The following is an 18,178-nucleotide window of genomic DNA, read 5'->3' as shown; positions in this document are numbered from 1 at the left end:
TTCCTGTTGGGCATGATGATGCTCCGTACCGTCTTGTTTTTGACAACAGGATGATACTTCCCATCATCTCTTGCTTTGATTAGGTGGGAGGCACGACAGTAGTCGATGTCAAGGAATTCTGCTTCTAGGGCTGGTATGTTGGCTAGCCTATCTCCCAGGTTCAAGCCTAATGCTAGGGAGGTGATAATTCCCTCACAACAAAACGCTTGGCTGCCTCTCATGCAAGCAGCCTGGATGTTGGCTAGTAGGAAGGGAGTAACGTTGAACATTATTTGGGCAAACACATAGTGGAGAAGGAAAAGTTCCTTGGAGTTTACCTTGTGGTTGCTGACTCTTCCAAAAACTGTGTGCCCCAGAACTCAGTGAAAGTATCTGATGGCTGGGTTGTGGATGTATGGTGTGTTAGGTGTGTCCCGGCTTGTTGCGTTCATGTTGGTGAGGTTGTGCCAGACTTGGAATGTTATATCTGACCATCCTTCTGGGATGCAGTAGTGGATTCCTTCTCCATGTCGGAAACCAAGCATTCTCGCAATCTGGGTTTGATTAAGGGAATACTCGGTGCCGAACATTCTAAATATGGCCACACCGGTGAGATATTGTTGAGTTCTAGGGGGAGTGATGTATGAGTAGGAACTTAGAAATTTCAGGGTCAGTGCTTCGTAGGTTGGTTGCGGTGTGGTACAAAGCTGTGTCAAGTTGGAGGCAGCTAGCATCCATTCCACACCCTCCAAAAGTCCTAACTCCCTCAGGCACTCATGATCCACATACCTCGTGGCTTGAACGGAGCGTTGGCAGAACTTGAGGTAGTTGCTTCTTTGACGCTCATCGGCTTCTCCATCACGGAATGTGACGGTTGATAGGTCGGGAATGCTTCTTTCTTGACGGGCCATTTGATGAGTTGGATGAAACTTTTGGTGTTGGTGGGTGGTGTGGAAGGTTTGTGAGTTACACACTCGAAGAAATTAGTGAAGAATTTGATAGATGATGATCAGAATGTAAGAGAGTGATAATTGGTGAGAAAAAATGGAGAAAGAGCACCTGCTCTTATAGGCGAGCTTTCTGGAATTTGTGACGGTCGTCAAAGGTGTGTGACGGCCGTCACGCGCAACGGATGTGTAACGGTCGTCTACAACAGTCATATGCTTGTAACGGTCACTTTCATGTGTGTGACGATCGTTCCAGATTCGTGACAGTCGTCACGTCTGTGAGGCGAGCGTCACCCTATAGTGACGGTCGTCACACACTGAATTTCAAAAAAAATGAATACAGGTTGCAGCAGAATTTGATGACAGCATAAATAATGGCTAAGCAATTCTTATTTAACAGCACAAATGCAGAAATAAATAAATAGATGAAATAAGCGTAATTAAATAAATGGCAATTGAATTAATAAATTTAAAATTAAATGTAACATGGGAAAAATGTAGCGATAACATAGCAAATGAAAGCAATTAAACAAAAGTAATGCAATGAATAAAAGTGCTCCCTCCCCACACAAAACAAAGCAATGTCCTCATTGCTTAGTGCAAGTAGGAGAAATCAGTGGTCAGAAGTTTCAGCCACGTTTTTGTCCTAATGCAGCAACAGCTTCGTTCAGATAATGAAACTGCTCAACGGCTATATCCATCAGGCCTAGGACATCAAAGCGTATGAGCTTTATCTCTTCTTTCACAATGGTGATGTCAGCTTGGAATGTATTCAGACGGGTGATGAGCAAGACATGATTATCAGCACAAGATGGATGAACCGGTTCAGCAATGTTATAATAGTTAGGAGGTGTTTCAGGGTCAGATTCTTCCTTTTGGATAGGGTCATTAACACACTCATATTTGGGCGGTGTAGCGGGAGGTGAAGGTGGGTCGATAGGGTGTTCCTCTAAGTCATAGAGCCAGTTGTCTCGGTTGTGAACACTCGTTTTCTCATGGTTAGGCAAGGTGAATAGGTGAACCACTTCATTATTGATTAGATAATCAAAGGTATCGGTCCCAAGGTTTCCGATGATTCTGCGATTAAAGCAAAAGTCGATATCCATGGTTCGGATGTTTCCAAAAGGTGCAAGCTCATAAAGTGGGCGTACAAGTCCTATAGCGTTTGCTATCATGGTAACTAGGCCACCTATGATTAATAGGGCGCGGTTATTCTTAGCAAGGTGGACAAATCTTTCCATCATGAATGACACTATATTGACGTGTCGACCTTGATCGACACACAGCAGGATGAAGAGTTCATCGTGGGACACTAAGGTGTTACTTTCTTCCTTACCAAATAAGGTGTGGGCTAGTATTTTATGAAAATATCGGATAGCAGGGTTATGGATCATTTGTGAGTGCATCTCATTCGGGTTTGGGTTGGATTCTCCGGATATGCAACCCCAAAAGTCATTGAGATCAATGTCATCGATAAGGTCCTCCTGGCGGGTAGTAAAGATGAAAGGGCCACTAGGGAATCCTAAGAGGTCAGCAAGGTCTCGACAGGTGTAGGTGAAGTCCATGCTAAATAACCTAAATGATATTAACCCTTTGTTTAGTCCATAACCATGCTCAGGGATGTATACAAGGGAACTCAGGAATTCTAAGGTTAGTTCACGGTACGTGACAAACCGTCTCTTAATGGCTGCGTTCTCCCACCCAAGCTGGTTAAACATATATAGGATGCTATCTCGGATGCCTAATTTATCCATGGTCGGTCCATCATAATATATGGTCAATGCCATATCCTTTCGGGCTAGATAATCATATCGCCTGCGTTGAACTCGGCCTCTGAAAACTGTCTCTGGTTGTTGCATGATGAAAGTAATTAACTAACTAGTTAGTAATTTTCCTGTTTGTCAGTATCCAATATGTCTAAGTTAGTTATTAGAAACAACAAGAGTGACTGCAAAGAATCAAGAAGGGGGAGCAAGCAAAATAAAGAAGAAAATTAAAGAAGGAAAATAACGAAAAGAAAAAAGGAGGTGGGTTGTCTCCCACTAAGCACTTTGTTTAATGTCGCAAGTTTGACAGTAGTGTCGCGTTGTACTAGGTTTGGGGTTGAGCGGGTACCTCTATGAGTTTGAGACTGTTCGAATAGTCTCTGTTTTCTATATTATGATAATGCTTTAAGCGCTGCCCGTTTACTACAAAAGGGTTACTATTTCTACCTTTTATTTCTATCGCACCACTAGTGAGAACCTTGGTGATCTCGAAAGGACCGGACCACCGAGATTTGAGTTTTCTTGGAAAGAGTTTTAGTCTTGTATTAAATAGTAGCACTACGTCGCCGACTTTAAACTCCTTCCTAGAGATGCGTTTGTCATGCCATCTTTTGGTTCGTTCTTTGTAGATCATGGCATTCTCGTAAGCGTCCAATCTCAGCTCTTCTAACTTGTGGATGTCCAAAATTCGTTTCTCTCCTGCAGAAGTGTAGTTGATGTTAAGGGTTTTAATCGCCCAATATGCTTTGTGTTCCAGTTCTACAGGGAGGTGGCAAGATTTACCATAGACTAGTTTGAAGGGTGTGGTTCCTATCGGGGTTTTGTAAGCCATCCGGTAGGCCCACAAAGCTTCGTTTAGCTTGGATGACCAGTCCTTTATGGATATTCCTACGGTCTTCTCAAGAATTTATTTTATTTCTCGGTTCGAGACTTCGACTTGCCCGCTAGTTTATGGATGATACGGTGTTGCCACACGGTGTCGGATTCCGTACTTCAAAAGGAGTTTTCCAAATATATTCGATATGAAGTGGGAGCCACCGTCACTAACTACTAGTTTCGGCACACCGAATCTGGGAAAGATAATATTTTTGAATAGCTTGATCACTACTCGTGTGTCATTTGTTGGAGAGGCTACAGCCTCAATCCATTTTGAGACATAGTCGATAACAACGAGTATGTATTTATTATCAAAAGAAGCTGGGAATGGTCCCATGAAGTCAATCCCCCATACGTCAAAGACTTCGACTTCTAAGATTCTTGTTTGTGGCATTTCATCGCGTCTTGAGATGTTGCCAGTGCGTTGGCTCCGGTCGCATTTTATAACCGCGTTATGGACGTCTTTCCATAGGGTAGGCCAAAATAGGCCAGACTGCAGGATCTTTGTGCAGGTCTTTGAGGTACTTGCATGCCCTCCATAGGGGGCGGAATGGCAATTTGAGATTATATCTTCGATTTCATCCTCAGGAACACATCGACGGAAAATACCGCCGGTCCCTCTTTTGAAAAGAAAGGGTTCATCCCAGTAATACTGTTTTAGGTCATGAAAAAACTTCTTCTTTTGTTGATAAGATAGGTCCGATGGAAGTACTCCGACGGCTAGGTAGTTGACAAAGTCAGCGTACCATGGCAGAGTTACATTCGCGTGTACTTCTTCCACGGATTCTTCTATTTTTGTATCGCTTAATGTCAGTTCAGACATATCACTTTCCATTTGGGCGATGAGTCGTTTGTAAGGGAAATTGTCATTAATTGGGATTTGTTCAGGCTTGTTCCCTTCGATACGAGATAAGTGGTCTGCTACTACGTTCTCAGTACCTTTCTTATCTTTTATTTCTAAATCAAATTCTTGTAAGAGCAGGATCCATCTTAAAAGTCTTAGTTTGGCATCCTTCTTTCTTAACAAATACCTAATAGCGGCATGGTCGGTATAGATGATAATCTTCGCCCCTACCAGGTAGGAACGGAATTTGTCCAATGCGAACACGACAGCTAGAAGTTCTTTTTCAGTGGTGGCGTAGTTCATTTGGGCAGGATCAAGTGTTCTACTCGCATAGTAAATAGCATGAAGCTTCTTATCCTTCCTTTGTCCTAGTATTGCGCCTACTGCGTAATCACTCGCATCGCACATAATTTCAAATGGTAATCTCCAGTCAGGTGGTTGCATTATGGGTGCGGTGGTTAAAGATTGAACGCTGTTAAGCATTTTTCATCAAATATGAAGTCAGCGTCTTTCATTAATAATCCTGTAAGTGGCTTGGTTATTTTTGAGAAATCATTAATAAAACGTCGGTAGAAACCGGCGTGTCCTAGAAAGCTTCTTATCTCTCGAACAGTTTTCGGAGGTTGAAGGTTCTCTATAATTTCGATTTTTGCTTTGTCTACTTCAATTCCTCTGTCAGATACCACGTGACCTAATACAATTCCTTGTTGAACCATAAAATGGCATTTCTCCCAGTTTAGAACAAGGTTTACTTTTACACATCTTTCGAGTACCATTTCGAGGTTAGATAGACATCCTTCGAAACTCTGACCGCAAACAGAAAAATCGTCCATGAAGACTTCCATGATGTCATCTATAAAATCTGTGAAGATTTCCATCATGCATCTTTGAAATGTTGTGGGAGCGTTACATAGGCCGAATGGCATTCGTCGGTAGGCGAATGTACCATAAGGGCATGTGAAGGTAGTCTTTTCTTGGTCGTCAGGATGGATTGGGATTTGAAAGAATCCTGAATAACCGTCTAGATAGCAGAAGTGAGAATGCTTAGCCAGTCGTTCAAGCATTTGATCTATGAAAGGTAAAGGGAAATGATCTTTATGAGTGGCTTTATTCAGTTTTCTATAGTCAATGCACATTCTACTTCCGGTCACAACTCTTTGTGCTATGGATTCGCCCTTCTCGTTCTTAACAACTGTAACACCTCCTTTCTTGGGTACTACATGAACGGGGCTAACCCATTGACTATCTGAGATCGGGTATATGATTCCACCGTCTAGAAGTTTCTTTACTTCATCCTTGACTATGGTACTTAGGATTGGATTGATCCTTCTCTGGTGCTCTCTAGAGGTTTTGCAGTCTTCCTCCAGCATAATACGATGCATACAGATCGAAGGACTTTTTCCTGTTAGATCGACGATGTTATATCCTAACGTTGTTGGATACTTTCTTAGGACATCTAGTAATTTCTCGTTTTCCATCTATCCTAAGTCAGCGTTGACTATTACTGGTCTTTTCAGTTCAGTGTCTAGGAATTCGTATCCTAGGTTCTTTGGTAGTGTTTTTAATTCCAAGTCAGGTTTCTTTGGGCATGGCATGTGGTCTGGTGTAAGTTCTAAGCATTCACTTAGACTTTCATTTTAGTATGGTTCATGCCAATTATTGTCTTCAAGGATTGGAGGGATTTGGATTTTCATTATTTCAGGGTACGTGGTTTCTTCCATCTCCATCTCTCTCACGCATTCGTCTATGACATCAAGAAGATAGCAGGTGTCGTCTATAGCTGGCGCTTGTAAGAATTGGGTTAAGATGAATTCAACCTTTTCCTCTCCAACTTCGAATGTCAGCTTACCTCTCTTTACGTCTATTATGGCTCCGGTGGTAGCCAAGAATGGCCTTCCTAGAATGATAGGTGTACTGGCATCTTCTTTAATGTCCATGATTATGAAATCGGTAGGAATGTAAAATTGACCTACACGAACTGGAACATTCTCTAGTATACCGACGGGATATTTGATTGAGCGGTCAACTAATTGAACAGACATCTTTGTCGGTGTTAATTCTCCCATACTGAGCCTTCTACAAATGGTTAGGGGCATTACGCTAATGTTGGCTCCTAGATCGGATAGAGCTTTGTCTATGACGAATTTTCCAATGACACAGGGTATGGAGAAACTACCCAGGTCTTTTAGTTTGGGAGGCATATTATTCTGGATTATGGCGCTACACTCGGCAGTAAGTGTAACTGTTTCGTCATCCTCAATCTTTTTCTTATTGGATAGGATTTCCTTAAGAAATTTGGCATAGGAGGGCATTTGTGTGATGGCTTCTGTAAAGGGTATCGTAATGTTTAATTGCTTCAGAAGCTCAACAAATTTCCTAAATTGATTCAGAGTTTTAGAACTTTTGAGTCTTTGAGGATACGGAATGGGTGGTTTATAAGGAGGTGGAGGCACATAAGGTTTCTCTTTCTCTTCGGCCTCCTGGGTATTATCTTCTACTTCCTTTAGTTCACTCACCTGCTCAGTTGAGGTTTTATCCGGTTTTTGGTACATGGCAGGGTTTTGGAGTCTCGGGTCTACGGGTCCATCTACTTCTTTTCCACTCCTCAGTATAACGACATTTGCATGTCCCTTCGGATTAGGTTGCGGCTGTCTAGGAAATGTTCCAGCTGGAGCGGCTGTAGACGCTTGATGTTGAGCCACTTGTGAAATCTGTGTTTCAAGCATTTTATTGTGGGTGGCCAAGGCGTCTACTTTATTCGCTAGTTGTTTTAGTTGCTCACTAGTATGTATGTTTTGGTTCAAGAAGTCCTTGTTCGTTTGAGCTTGAGTAGCTATGAAGTTTTCCATCATCAACTCAAGATTTGACTTCCTAGGCATGTTAGGAGCATTATTAGCTGGTTTTTGATATCCAGGCGGAACAGCTGGTGCTTGGCCAGGTGCATAAAGGGCATTGTTATTCTTATATGAGAAATTGGGATGGTTTTTCCAACCAGGGTTGTAAGTATTAGAATAGGGATTCCCTTGTGTGTAGTTCACTTGATCTGTTGGGACTCCTACTAATATTTGACATTCTTGTGCAGTTGTCTAGGGTTTCCACATAACTCACAGTTTGGAGTTACAGCAGCCACGGTGGCTGCGGGTGGTATGGTTAAGTTATCTAATTTTTGGACAAAGGCATCTACCTTTGCATGAACATGGTCGAGGCTGCTGATTTCGTACATTCCACCCTTAGTTTGGGAATTTTCCACTGGAGTTCGTTCACCTCCCCATTGGCAATGGTTTTAGGCCATGTTTTCAATGAGTTGATAGGCTTCGGTGTATGGCTTATCCATAAGTGCACCGCCCGCGGCAGCGTCTATTGTAAGTCTTGTGTTGTACAGAAGCCTGTTATAAAACGTGTGAATGATCACCCAGTCTTCTAGACCGTGATGTGAACATATTTTCATCATGTCCTTGTATCTCTCCCATGCTTCATAGAGAGATTCCACATCTGTTTGCCTGAATCTGTTGATTTGAGCTCTCAGCATAGCAGTTTTGCTTGGCGAAAAAGTATCGGGATAAGAAGACGTTCTTCAGCTCCTCCCATGTTGTAACGGAGTTGGAGGGCAAGGATTGCAACCAAGCCCAAGCTCTGTCTCTTAGTGAAAAGGGAAAAAGGCGCAATCTTATCGCATCTTGAGATACACCATTCGCTTTTACAGTATCAGCGTACTGCACAAACTTGGTCAGGTGTTCATTAGGATCTTCTGTTGGATTTCCAGCAAATTGATGTTGTTGGACGGCTGATAAGAGTAAGGGTTTCAGCTCAAAATCGTTTCGATTAATAGCGGGAGCAGCAATGCTGTTGTGAGGTTCTTGTTGAGATGGGGTAGCGTAGAATTTAAGAGGACGATTTTGTGGTACTTCGTCAGCCATGTTTGGTTTTTCTTCTGATTTAAGAGGGAATGAGATATCGGGAATACCGTACTTTTGTTGATATTCGTGTATTAGGCGTCTCACGTATAGGAAACGCTCTAATTCGGGGATTGGTGGTGCTAAGTTATCGCCTTGTGAGCGAGTACTTGGCATACAATCAGGGAAAGAAAAGGAGAGAAGATTAAGTTTTGTTTTTACATTAGTATATACCGTGCAATGAAAAAATCGCATTATTCGACTAAAACAGATCCCTGGCAACGGCGCCAAAAACTTTGTCGTGGCTATATATAAAATATAGTCAGTCGGGTACTTGACTGCAAGTGCACAGTCCAGTCGCTTTAGTTTTAAAAGATATCGATCCCACAGGGACCTATGATCAAACTAGTGCTACTAACGTCACTATGTTTAGCTAAGGGAATTGATTGGTGGAAGTTCGGGGGTAATATAGTAAATCTAAGGGAAATTATCGGTTTTAATAAAGAATTAATGGAGGGAATCAGTATGCAACGCATTAATCGTCAGGAATTCGATAAGTTACCGGTGAATAGTTTGAATGCCAAATATCTCTCAGTAGAAAATGTTTATTTAAAAGACTTTATCTCACACTCTCGTGGTGTTGATTCGGCCTATAACTTTAAGTCAGAATGTACGCTCTCGCTGTCCCATTTGAAGTCAAAATTACTTTTTGAAAATAAATAAGTTCTAATTGTTTTTAAAGTGCTCTCGCTGTTTTTAAACCCAATGCCTAATTTTTACTATCCAGCTTGAGCCTCACGCTCTCGCGATTGTTGGTTCTCACCTTAGTTAATTTCCCACTCTCGTGGCAAAATCGTGTTAAATAGCTTTTCACGCTTTTGTGATAAAGTTAATTAAATTTAGATTAAAAACTTCAGCCTAAAAGGTTATTTGAGAAAAAAGGTTTTCACCGGTTATTATTAAATCCCATCAAATTAAGTTGCTACATACCGATACCGGTAGTTTAGCCGGACATATTAAATAAAGCAAACGCAAGGCATAAACAGATTAATTCAGCGGCAAACATGCTTATAACAATAAATGGGCAATAAATAATAATAATTCAATAAAAACCTGGAGATCGAAGTACAGAGTATAGCGATTCTTGGAGCACTTGAGCAGTCCTCCACAAGTCGGTAGGCTTTGCTTCTTCAATACAGATTACTACTTAAAATTAAATAAAGTGTAGTAGTTCCCCAATGTAGGAAACTACTACTATGGCTAACTGGAAAACTAACTGGAAAAGGGAAAATATAAAAAGAATGGCGAATACAATAAGGCAACGGAAACAAGGTTGCTGGAAAGAAAGAAAAAATGTTGAATGCTAGAAAGTTGAAAATTAAATTGCAGAGCGTAAATATCAAAGTAGGCGTCCCCAATTTTTCCCAATTGAGTCCTTTATATAGTGTCCATTGGGTCTTGGTAGTTGAGAAAATCAAGGAACACTTAGCCTTGAGAGAGGAATCTGTGGGAAAAGTTAGTTGGAGGAAATTTAGGCACGTTTGGGTGCCTGTTGCTGACTGCTTCAAAGCGCAGTTTGTGGCCGTGTGACGCTCGTCATGGGCCTGTGACGGTCGTCACAGTCTGGGCCGTGACGAGCGTCATGAATGTGCGGCGATCGTCACATCAGCAAAATCTGCATAATCTGTTTTTCTGGTTTTTCTATGCTTTTTCATTTGTTTCTTCTTCTTTTTCTTCCTTTTCTTCATTTTTCTCTTTAGTGCATGGAGATTCAAATACCTGCAAAAACAACACGAATACTTGCGCAATAATTGGGATATTAATCGAAATGATGTGATTTCTGAGTGTAAATAAAGGCAATTATCTTATGTGTTTTCGCGTTATCATCGAACAACTGTCATTTTTTCACAAACTTATACTGTAAGTCAAAGCATTTTCGATCAAAACTATACAAAAAAGGAGATGGTCTTGAGTCTTCGATTCCTCTCCTCAAATGCTTGGATATGAGTTTTCTTACTCAGCCATTCAAGTATTTGTCGTCTGTTCTAAAATACATCAACCATACACAAACCTATTTTCATAATCACTCAGATGAAAAAAGAAAGTGGTCTAGAGTCTTCTATTCCCTTTCCCGACTATTAGGATACGAGTTGTCTTACTCGACTATCCGAGTATTCGTCATCCGTTCAAACACCTTAACTATTATCAAGCTCTTATTAAGGATGAAAAAAAAGTGTTCTAGAGTCTTCTATTCCCTCTCCCGACTATTAGGATACGAGTTGTCTTACTCGATTATCCAAGTAATCGTCATCCAACCAAAAATACCTTAACATGTCAAGTCTATCTTTTCTCACCCTCGTGCGATCGAAACATATCAATTAAAAACATCAAACACATCAATTCAAGTTGTCACCCTTGTGTGACCAAAACTCTATTAAAAAAGAACACTGTCAATCCTTTCTAATGTGCACAACAAACTAGTGCTAGAGCCTCCACCGAGAGTAGAAAAGCCAACGTTTAGCCTTTAGAACGCCGACCTACACAGTCATTCATAAAACAAAACACACCAATTAATCGTAGTTCCCTGAACTACGAATGCTCTGATTTCCTTATTGCACCATAAGGATATGTAGGCAGGAGATTGTTGTATCTTCGCGAGCACACTAATAAAAAAACCCTCCCTTTTCCCCCTTCTAAGGTTCCCATCCATTTCTATTTTCAATATATTTATAACCCGAAGAAAACAAACAACATAAGTTAACACTTAAATCGCAAAATTGAACTAAAAGGTTCCCGTTAAGTACAACGGACGTGAGGGGTGCTAATACCTTCCCCTTGCGTAACCCACTCCCGAACCCGAATATGGTTGCGACGACCATTATTCTATTTTTAAAAGGTTTTATCGATATTTTCCTATTCCTCCATTGGAATGAATAAAGTTCGGTGGCGACTCTGTTCGAACATAATTTTTCCGCGTCCATCGCGAGGGATCGCATTTTTCGAGGTGCGACACTTGGCAATCTTTCTTTCCTGTTAGGTTTTGGACTCTGTCAACCTTTTCTTCCCTCATGAGGTGGTGGACCTTGGCAAGCTCTTTTTGTGTCTGTGGAGTTATAGACTTTGGCACTTGGTTATAGACCTTGAAAATCCCTTTGAATAGCCTTGTAGAGTTATGGACTTTTGGAAATCCCCTTGCCTATAAGGTTATGGACCTTGACAATGCTTTCCTTTGCCTTGAGAGTTATGGACTCTGTCATCCTTTCTCTTTGCCTTTTGGGTTATAGACCTTGGCAATTCAGTTCCTTGCCATTAAGAATTATAGACTTTGGTAGTGATTCCTTGCCTAGCAGTTTGTGAACCTTGGCACTCCTTTTTCTTCCTCGAAGGGTCGTGTACCCTGGAAATCAATATATCATACCTCTTGCCTCATCAGTCTCTTGTTGTCAGTCATAGTAGGTTGAACTACGAAAGCTCTGACTTTCTCATTGCACAACGAGAATACATAGGCACGAGAATTCAGATTCTCCGCAAGCTACCTTATTTATTATTTCTTCATTTATAAATCAATATCATCTTTTTTAGATCAAACAGTACTTTTCCTTGGATTCCATGCACATCCTTATAGGATGATATAGCGGTAGTCCACCTTGTGAACCAAGAGATGTTTGGCTACGAAACCAAACACTTTATTTATTCTTATTTTGGATAAGACGCATGTTTACTCTTCAATTGAGAGTTTATTCCTTCATGTATCCAATATACCATTCTTCTTTAATTTCAAATTGTTTGTTCGCTATAGTGATATACTATTCTTTGTACCAAACAACATTCTAGCCAACCCTTGAAGTTGTGTTTGTCTTGTTAGTCCTTGTTGCTTAGGCAAACATCTCTTTGTTTCCACTGCAGTTAACCCTTAAAATTGTGTTTGTCTTATCAGTCCCTGTTGCTTAGCTAAACACCTTTTTGTTTCCACCATTCTGTTGGTATAAGTTATACTGTTCATCACTTTCAATCTTCTTCTTTGTTCTCGTGGTTCCACGAACTACGAGTGTTATGACTTTCTCATTGCATGATGAGAATATGTAGGCACAAGGCTTCGAACCCTTGGCGAGCACATTCCTAATTATGCTTCTGCCTTAGGGATCCATTCATATCTTTCATGAACTATCATCTACCTTAATTCACTTCATGTGATATATTATTATCTTTGAGCCAAATGCACTATCTCTTTGAGCTTCATCTCGTGTCAGCTTGTGAACCAAGAGTTGTTTGTGCTACGTAACCAAACATTTAATTCTCTTTACTTTCGACCATACCGTATATAATGGTGAATGCTTACGGCTACCCACATATTGGTTAACGCTAGTTTTACTCTTGGTTCAGATTTCATCCCCTTTTGGAGTTCAAACAACATTATCATTTGGTTCAAACCATACTTGTTATCACAACTTCTTTTCATCTCCCATCACTGGTTCTATGAACTACGACGCTCTGAATTCCTTATTTCACTATAAGGATGCATAGGCATGAGGGCCCCAATCCTCACCGAGCACTCTATCTATTTCTTTTCTTTTCCCTTATTCTTTCGTGAGTAATCTTTAGATAACACCCATTCGAGCAAGAACAATCAAAACGGTTCACTTTGAGTACAACTAATGTTAGGGGCGCTAATACCTTCCCTTTGCATAACCGACTTCCTTACCCAGTTATCCCTTTCCCTCGGGTTTTATCAATGTTTTCCCTTTCCTTTAGGAATAAATAAAGTTCGATGGCAACTATGTTGTATGTTCCAGCGTGCGATACGTTCGGGTATATTTCCACTAGCTTTAATAGTTTTGCTGAGGTTTTGTACGAATCACCCAGTGATTCTCCCTCCTTTTGTTTAAAATTTATTATGTCATTTTTCCTTAGAAAAAGAGAAGCATGAAAATACTAATTAAGAAAAGTTGTTTCCATTTCTTCCCAAGTAGTGATACTTCCGGCAGGAAGTGAATAAAACCATTCTTCGGCATCTTCAGCTAGAGTGAACAGAAACATTCTCAACTTTGTGGCTTCTTCAGTGTGCCCATATATCTTCAAATTCGTACTCATAGTAAGAAACCTCTGCAAATGTTTATTTGCATTTTCATTAATATTTCCTGTAAAAGGTCTCTTCTCAAGTTGTCGGATAGTGGTCGGGTGCAACTGAAAATTTACAACATTCACTAGTTGGTTGACTATGTTCAAACGGCCTCTTGGGGTATTCGCTCTTCCATAGTCCCTAATAAGTCTTTCTTCAATATTATCAGCCATAATCAGTTCTTCTACTTCTCTGTCTAATTTTGTATCTAAATGGATTGAGCGGTCTACCTCTTGATCTGCCAGTCTTGTTTATCGAGCTTGTCTAAGTCGAGCGTGTAATGTTCTTTCTGGTTCTACGTCAAAAGGTAAATTAACTGAGGGTTTTCCTTGCATACAAATATTAAACAAATGTTATTAATAATATCATAATAGTAATAGAAACAAAATAAAAACTAAAATAAAAATTTTATGCAGAGCAACAAAATTTTAACTAAAATAAAACTATGAACTCTATAATCTTTGACAGTCTCCGACAACGACGCTAAAAACTTGATCGATAAATTAGTAAGTCTATTAATCTTCCAATGTAGTAATAAGGGAAATTCCCTAAATATCGATCTCAAGGACTGCTTGTCGATATAGAGTTCTGGTTCTAAATTAGTTAAACAAAAGCTTTGGGGGGTTTTGGATTGTTGGTTCAAAAAATAAAACATAAAATGAAATAGAAAGTAAGTAAAGCAGTTTAACGATTTAAAAGAGAGTATGAGTGAACATGATAAGGAAGGTGTATGATTGGATTCAACAACAATAGTAACCTGGCCTTGCAACAACTTAATTCAATAACAATGATTATCGGTCCTTAAGGGTGTTTACTCCTAAGTCCTTAGTGAGCAAACCTTTAATCATTCAAATTAATCCCTATGTCCATAGTGAAGTACAAATGAAATTAAGCATTATTTTAATCAAAAATATTCCGGTTTCCACATGGTATCCCTAGTCCTAGGTGATATCTACTATGAATTACACATAATTAAGCGTTAACAATGGCGATCCAACCTAAATATTAACCGTAAATCAAACTCAATTTATCCGAGAGAGAAAACATTAGGAACAAATTGCAAGCAAATAAAATATCATTAAATCAATGTTATTACAAGATTCAAACTAGAATTATTGCATAAATCTGAATCAGGGACACCCCCTAGCATTAGGGGGTTTAGCTACTCATACTAGTAAGGAAAAACAAAACAGAAAGTGTAGACATTGCAAATTAATGGAAGAAAAGAGGTATTCAATCACTTAAAGTTGAGAAAAACCTTGATCTACCATGAATACTTCAGTTATACAGCCTTCAAAATGTGTTCTTTATACTCAAAAATCATCCAACCCTTGGAGATTCTCATTTGTCGGCTAAATATGTGAAATTTGGGCTTTTCAGATTTGGGTCGTGTCATACTTGTATGGCCTCCTCCTATACATGTATGGCACATTTTTGCATTGACTCATACGCGTATGGCTCAGGGTAGGGCATATGGCCCAGCTGGAGCCATACGCGTAAGGCTCTGGTCTGCACAAGAGGGCCTTGGATGGTTGGCCTTATACACGTATGGACCATCCCATATGCGTATGAGAAGAGGCATGTTTTCCCCCTCTCTAGTGGAACGTGTATGCTTGCAGATGGCACTGAGTGGCCCCACGCGCATGAGAACCCTCATACGCGTATGGGTAGGAGATGCACAAAATCCTCTCTTTTTCTCATGCTCATGCATTTTTGTCTAGTTTCTTCTCTGATCAACTTCATCTTGAGTCTTTAGACCTGTAAACACATGAAACACTACCTCAAGTGCGTAAAATAACTCAGAATCAATAAAACCTCACCAAATCAAGACCTAATAAAAATCTATTGAAATAAGCTTAAACTACTACCTAAACTTACAACAATCACCTGGTTTTGGAGTTCAAACAAAAATAAAACTAACACAAATGGTGATTGATCAAGCCTCCTCAAGAGTGCATGGAAGTAGGGAAGAAAAAATGTTCGACATATTTATAAAGGGAGTCACCTCTTTATACGCATCCTCCTCGGCAACATGAGTCCGCTTTGGAGAAAACCTCACCCTAGGAAGATCATTGTTCCTCACCCCAAGCCCTCTTAGGTAAAACTGGAGGGGAAGTTAGTTCCTCTACGGTTAAAGTGGGCACAACTTCCAAAAGATCCACCTCGAGCACAGCAGTCGAAGTTTCTACAACCAAGGTAGGAGAAGTGGCCGGAGCAGGAGTATAGGAAGAAGGAGAAGACCTAGTATTCACCATAGCCCAAATACCTTAAACTTAAGCAAGGTTGTGGAACATCTTTAACTTGCTTACTTTATCCATGCTATCTGCAAAATGCAATCACACATGTCAAACAAAACGTACGAAGACTCCTCTCTCACTAAAAACTTGCCTCCTCTCTTCAAGATTAACTATACTCAAAATGGCATAAGTGTCAATTCACTTTTTCCTCACTTTGGTAGGGGGAACCTCACTAGGGTCGAAACCTTCCTCATAACCAAGTCCCTGAAACCAATATTGCATTTCATCATTCATTGTTACCTCGTCCAAAGAAATAGAACTCAACTGGGTACAGTAGCAGCCAATAGCCTGGTTAAAGTGGATCTTAGACCAATACTTTAGATATGAAACCCAACAGTATTAAGGAGGATCGGTAGGGATGTAAAAAAATGTAGAATGAGTTGTAAGGGTAAGGGGTTTTACCAAGTTATATCATCAGATATTGATATAACTTTTAGCCCTATACGGTCACTATTATGGGAAGGTTGATGAGAAACATGAGACGACCTAGATGAATTTTTTGCTTCAGAATCACTCACTATGTCAATATTATTATCGCTCATCTTGAATAAAAGCAGAAAATGGTGAAGAAAAAGCTCGAGTTAGAAAGATACATGGTTAAAGAAGGATTGATGTTGCAGGGGGAGTAAAAAGACGAAAGATTTAAGCGAAGCTCTGAACCACTCCAAGTAATGTTTTTAGGGAATAAGGAAAGAAGATGTTTTCATAAAGCAAATGAAAGCTTGAAAGAGAAACGGTTGCGAAAGCTTTTAAATATTCGACTCACCCTATTTATAAGCAGTGAAAATTTAAGGATCAAGACTAACCATGAACAGAGATCACAAGATCAACGACTATAATTCCACTCTTGGAAACATGCCAAATTCAAGTGCATTTAAGCTATGAACTAAGTCACACCCTGGCTGGTCACATCATCACACATGTCATGAATGGGTGACGAAGCGTCTCAATGATGGAACCGCATAAAATGCACTTGTTCCCCATTAATTTTTCAAAAATGATCCCAAGTGATTCAGTTCTACTCCACATCGGATTATGACATGGAGACTAGTTAATGATACTTAAGGTTTCTCCTTACTCCTTCAGTGCTCGGTAAAGCCTTGGGGGCAACTGTTCTGGACCGGCAAAAGGACCAATTGTCCATGGCCCAGTCCGCAGACCCAATCTACTCGACCAAAAATACAAAAGTAGTTCACACGTTATGAGAAGTTACACAATCTCTGATCTCCAATTTGACTTACTCATCTTAAATCTTGAACTGACTTGAGAGTTGGAGTACTAACCATGCAAATTTATCCCGCGCCACCGTAAAGAAGATCGGAACCACCGTTAAAAGTCAATAGTTATCTAACTCTCACCATTTTTTATACTTTCGAAAAATTGGAACATCCATTTTTGCTTCCGAATGGAAAAATTCTAAAATAACACCACTACTACAAAAAGTACGTAGAACCACGCCACCGTTACCACGGTCCTACGAAGGACCGTGGTGATATCTCTAAATTCAGGCGCATATATATATATATATATATATATATATATATATATATATATATATATATATATATATATATATATATATATATATATATATATATATATATATATATATATATATATATATATATATATATATATATATATATATATATATATATATATATATATATATATTATACGTTGTATATTTATTATCACAGGTTTTTAAAACAACCGTAGTGATATCTTTTGACGTTTTATGAGTTTGATTATCAATGCTTGTTAATTCGTTATTTCTTCAGTATTTTTCACCGCCTTTCATTTTTATTTTTAAAAAATAAAGTTATATCACCACGGTTGTCTAAATACACCGTTATAATATAGTTTTCATTATTTTTTTAAAAACAGGTGTTTTTTTATAAAAATGTTTTTAAAGTAAATTATATATCACCGTGGTTGTCTAAATACACCGTTATAATATAATTTTCATTATTTTTAAAATTTTAAATTGCTTAAAATCTGACGTTTTTTTTTATAAAATGTCGTTAATGTAAATTATATATCACCATGGTTGTCTAAATACACGGTTGTAATACAATTTTTATTATTTTTTAAAATTTTAATTGCTTAAAACCTGTCGCTTTTTTATAAATATTCATCATATCTCACAACGGTTTTGATTAACAACCATGGTGATATCTTTTACTCATTTTAAATAGAGTTAGTTAACTTGTCTCTCAGTTTCATATTTTTATTTCCATCAAGAAACAACCTCTGACGAAACAACGTGATTTTTAACCAAACAACATCATTTTCAACCCTGACAAAACAAAATCAGTTTCAACCCTAACGAAACGTACAACACTATCTTCAAACCTGAAGAAACATCAACATTTTCAACCAATGTATGTGCTTTCGTACAATCGAGGAAGAAGTCGACACCATGTTCTTTATTCTTGACGAGTGGTCGGTTTAGCA

The 18,178-nt window shown here is 39.2% G+C and overlaps 1 non-coding gene across 1 annotated transcript; it reads left to right on the top strand.

Annotated features, from left to right (window-relative positions):
• The first annotated feature begins 7,834 nt into the window (after positions 1-7,834).
• LOC127133250 (small nucleolar RNA R71) lies at positions 7,835-7,941 on the top strand. Its single transcript, XR_007807238.1, has one exon. It is a non-coding gene; the product is annotated as a small nucleolar RNA R71 (small nucleolar RNA).
• The last annotated feature ends 10,237 nt before the right edge of the window (positions 7,942-18,178 follow it).

The sequence above is a fragment of the Lathyrus oleraceus genome, chromosome 3, assembly GCF_024323335.1.
Source record: "Lathyrus oleraceus cultivar Zhongwan6 chromosome 3, CAAS_Psat_ZW6_1.0, whole genome shotgun sequence".
In the NCBI taxonomy this organism is placed as follows: domain Eukaryota; kingdom Viridiplantae; phylum Streptophyta; class Magnoliopsida; order Fabales; family Fabaceae; genus Lathyrus; species Lathyrus oleraceus.
Note: the sequence above shows the minus strand (reverse complement) of the source record. Positions and strands in the feature narration are given on the sequence as shown.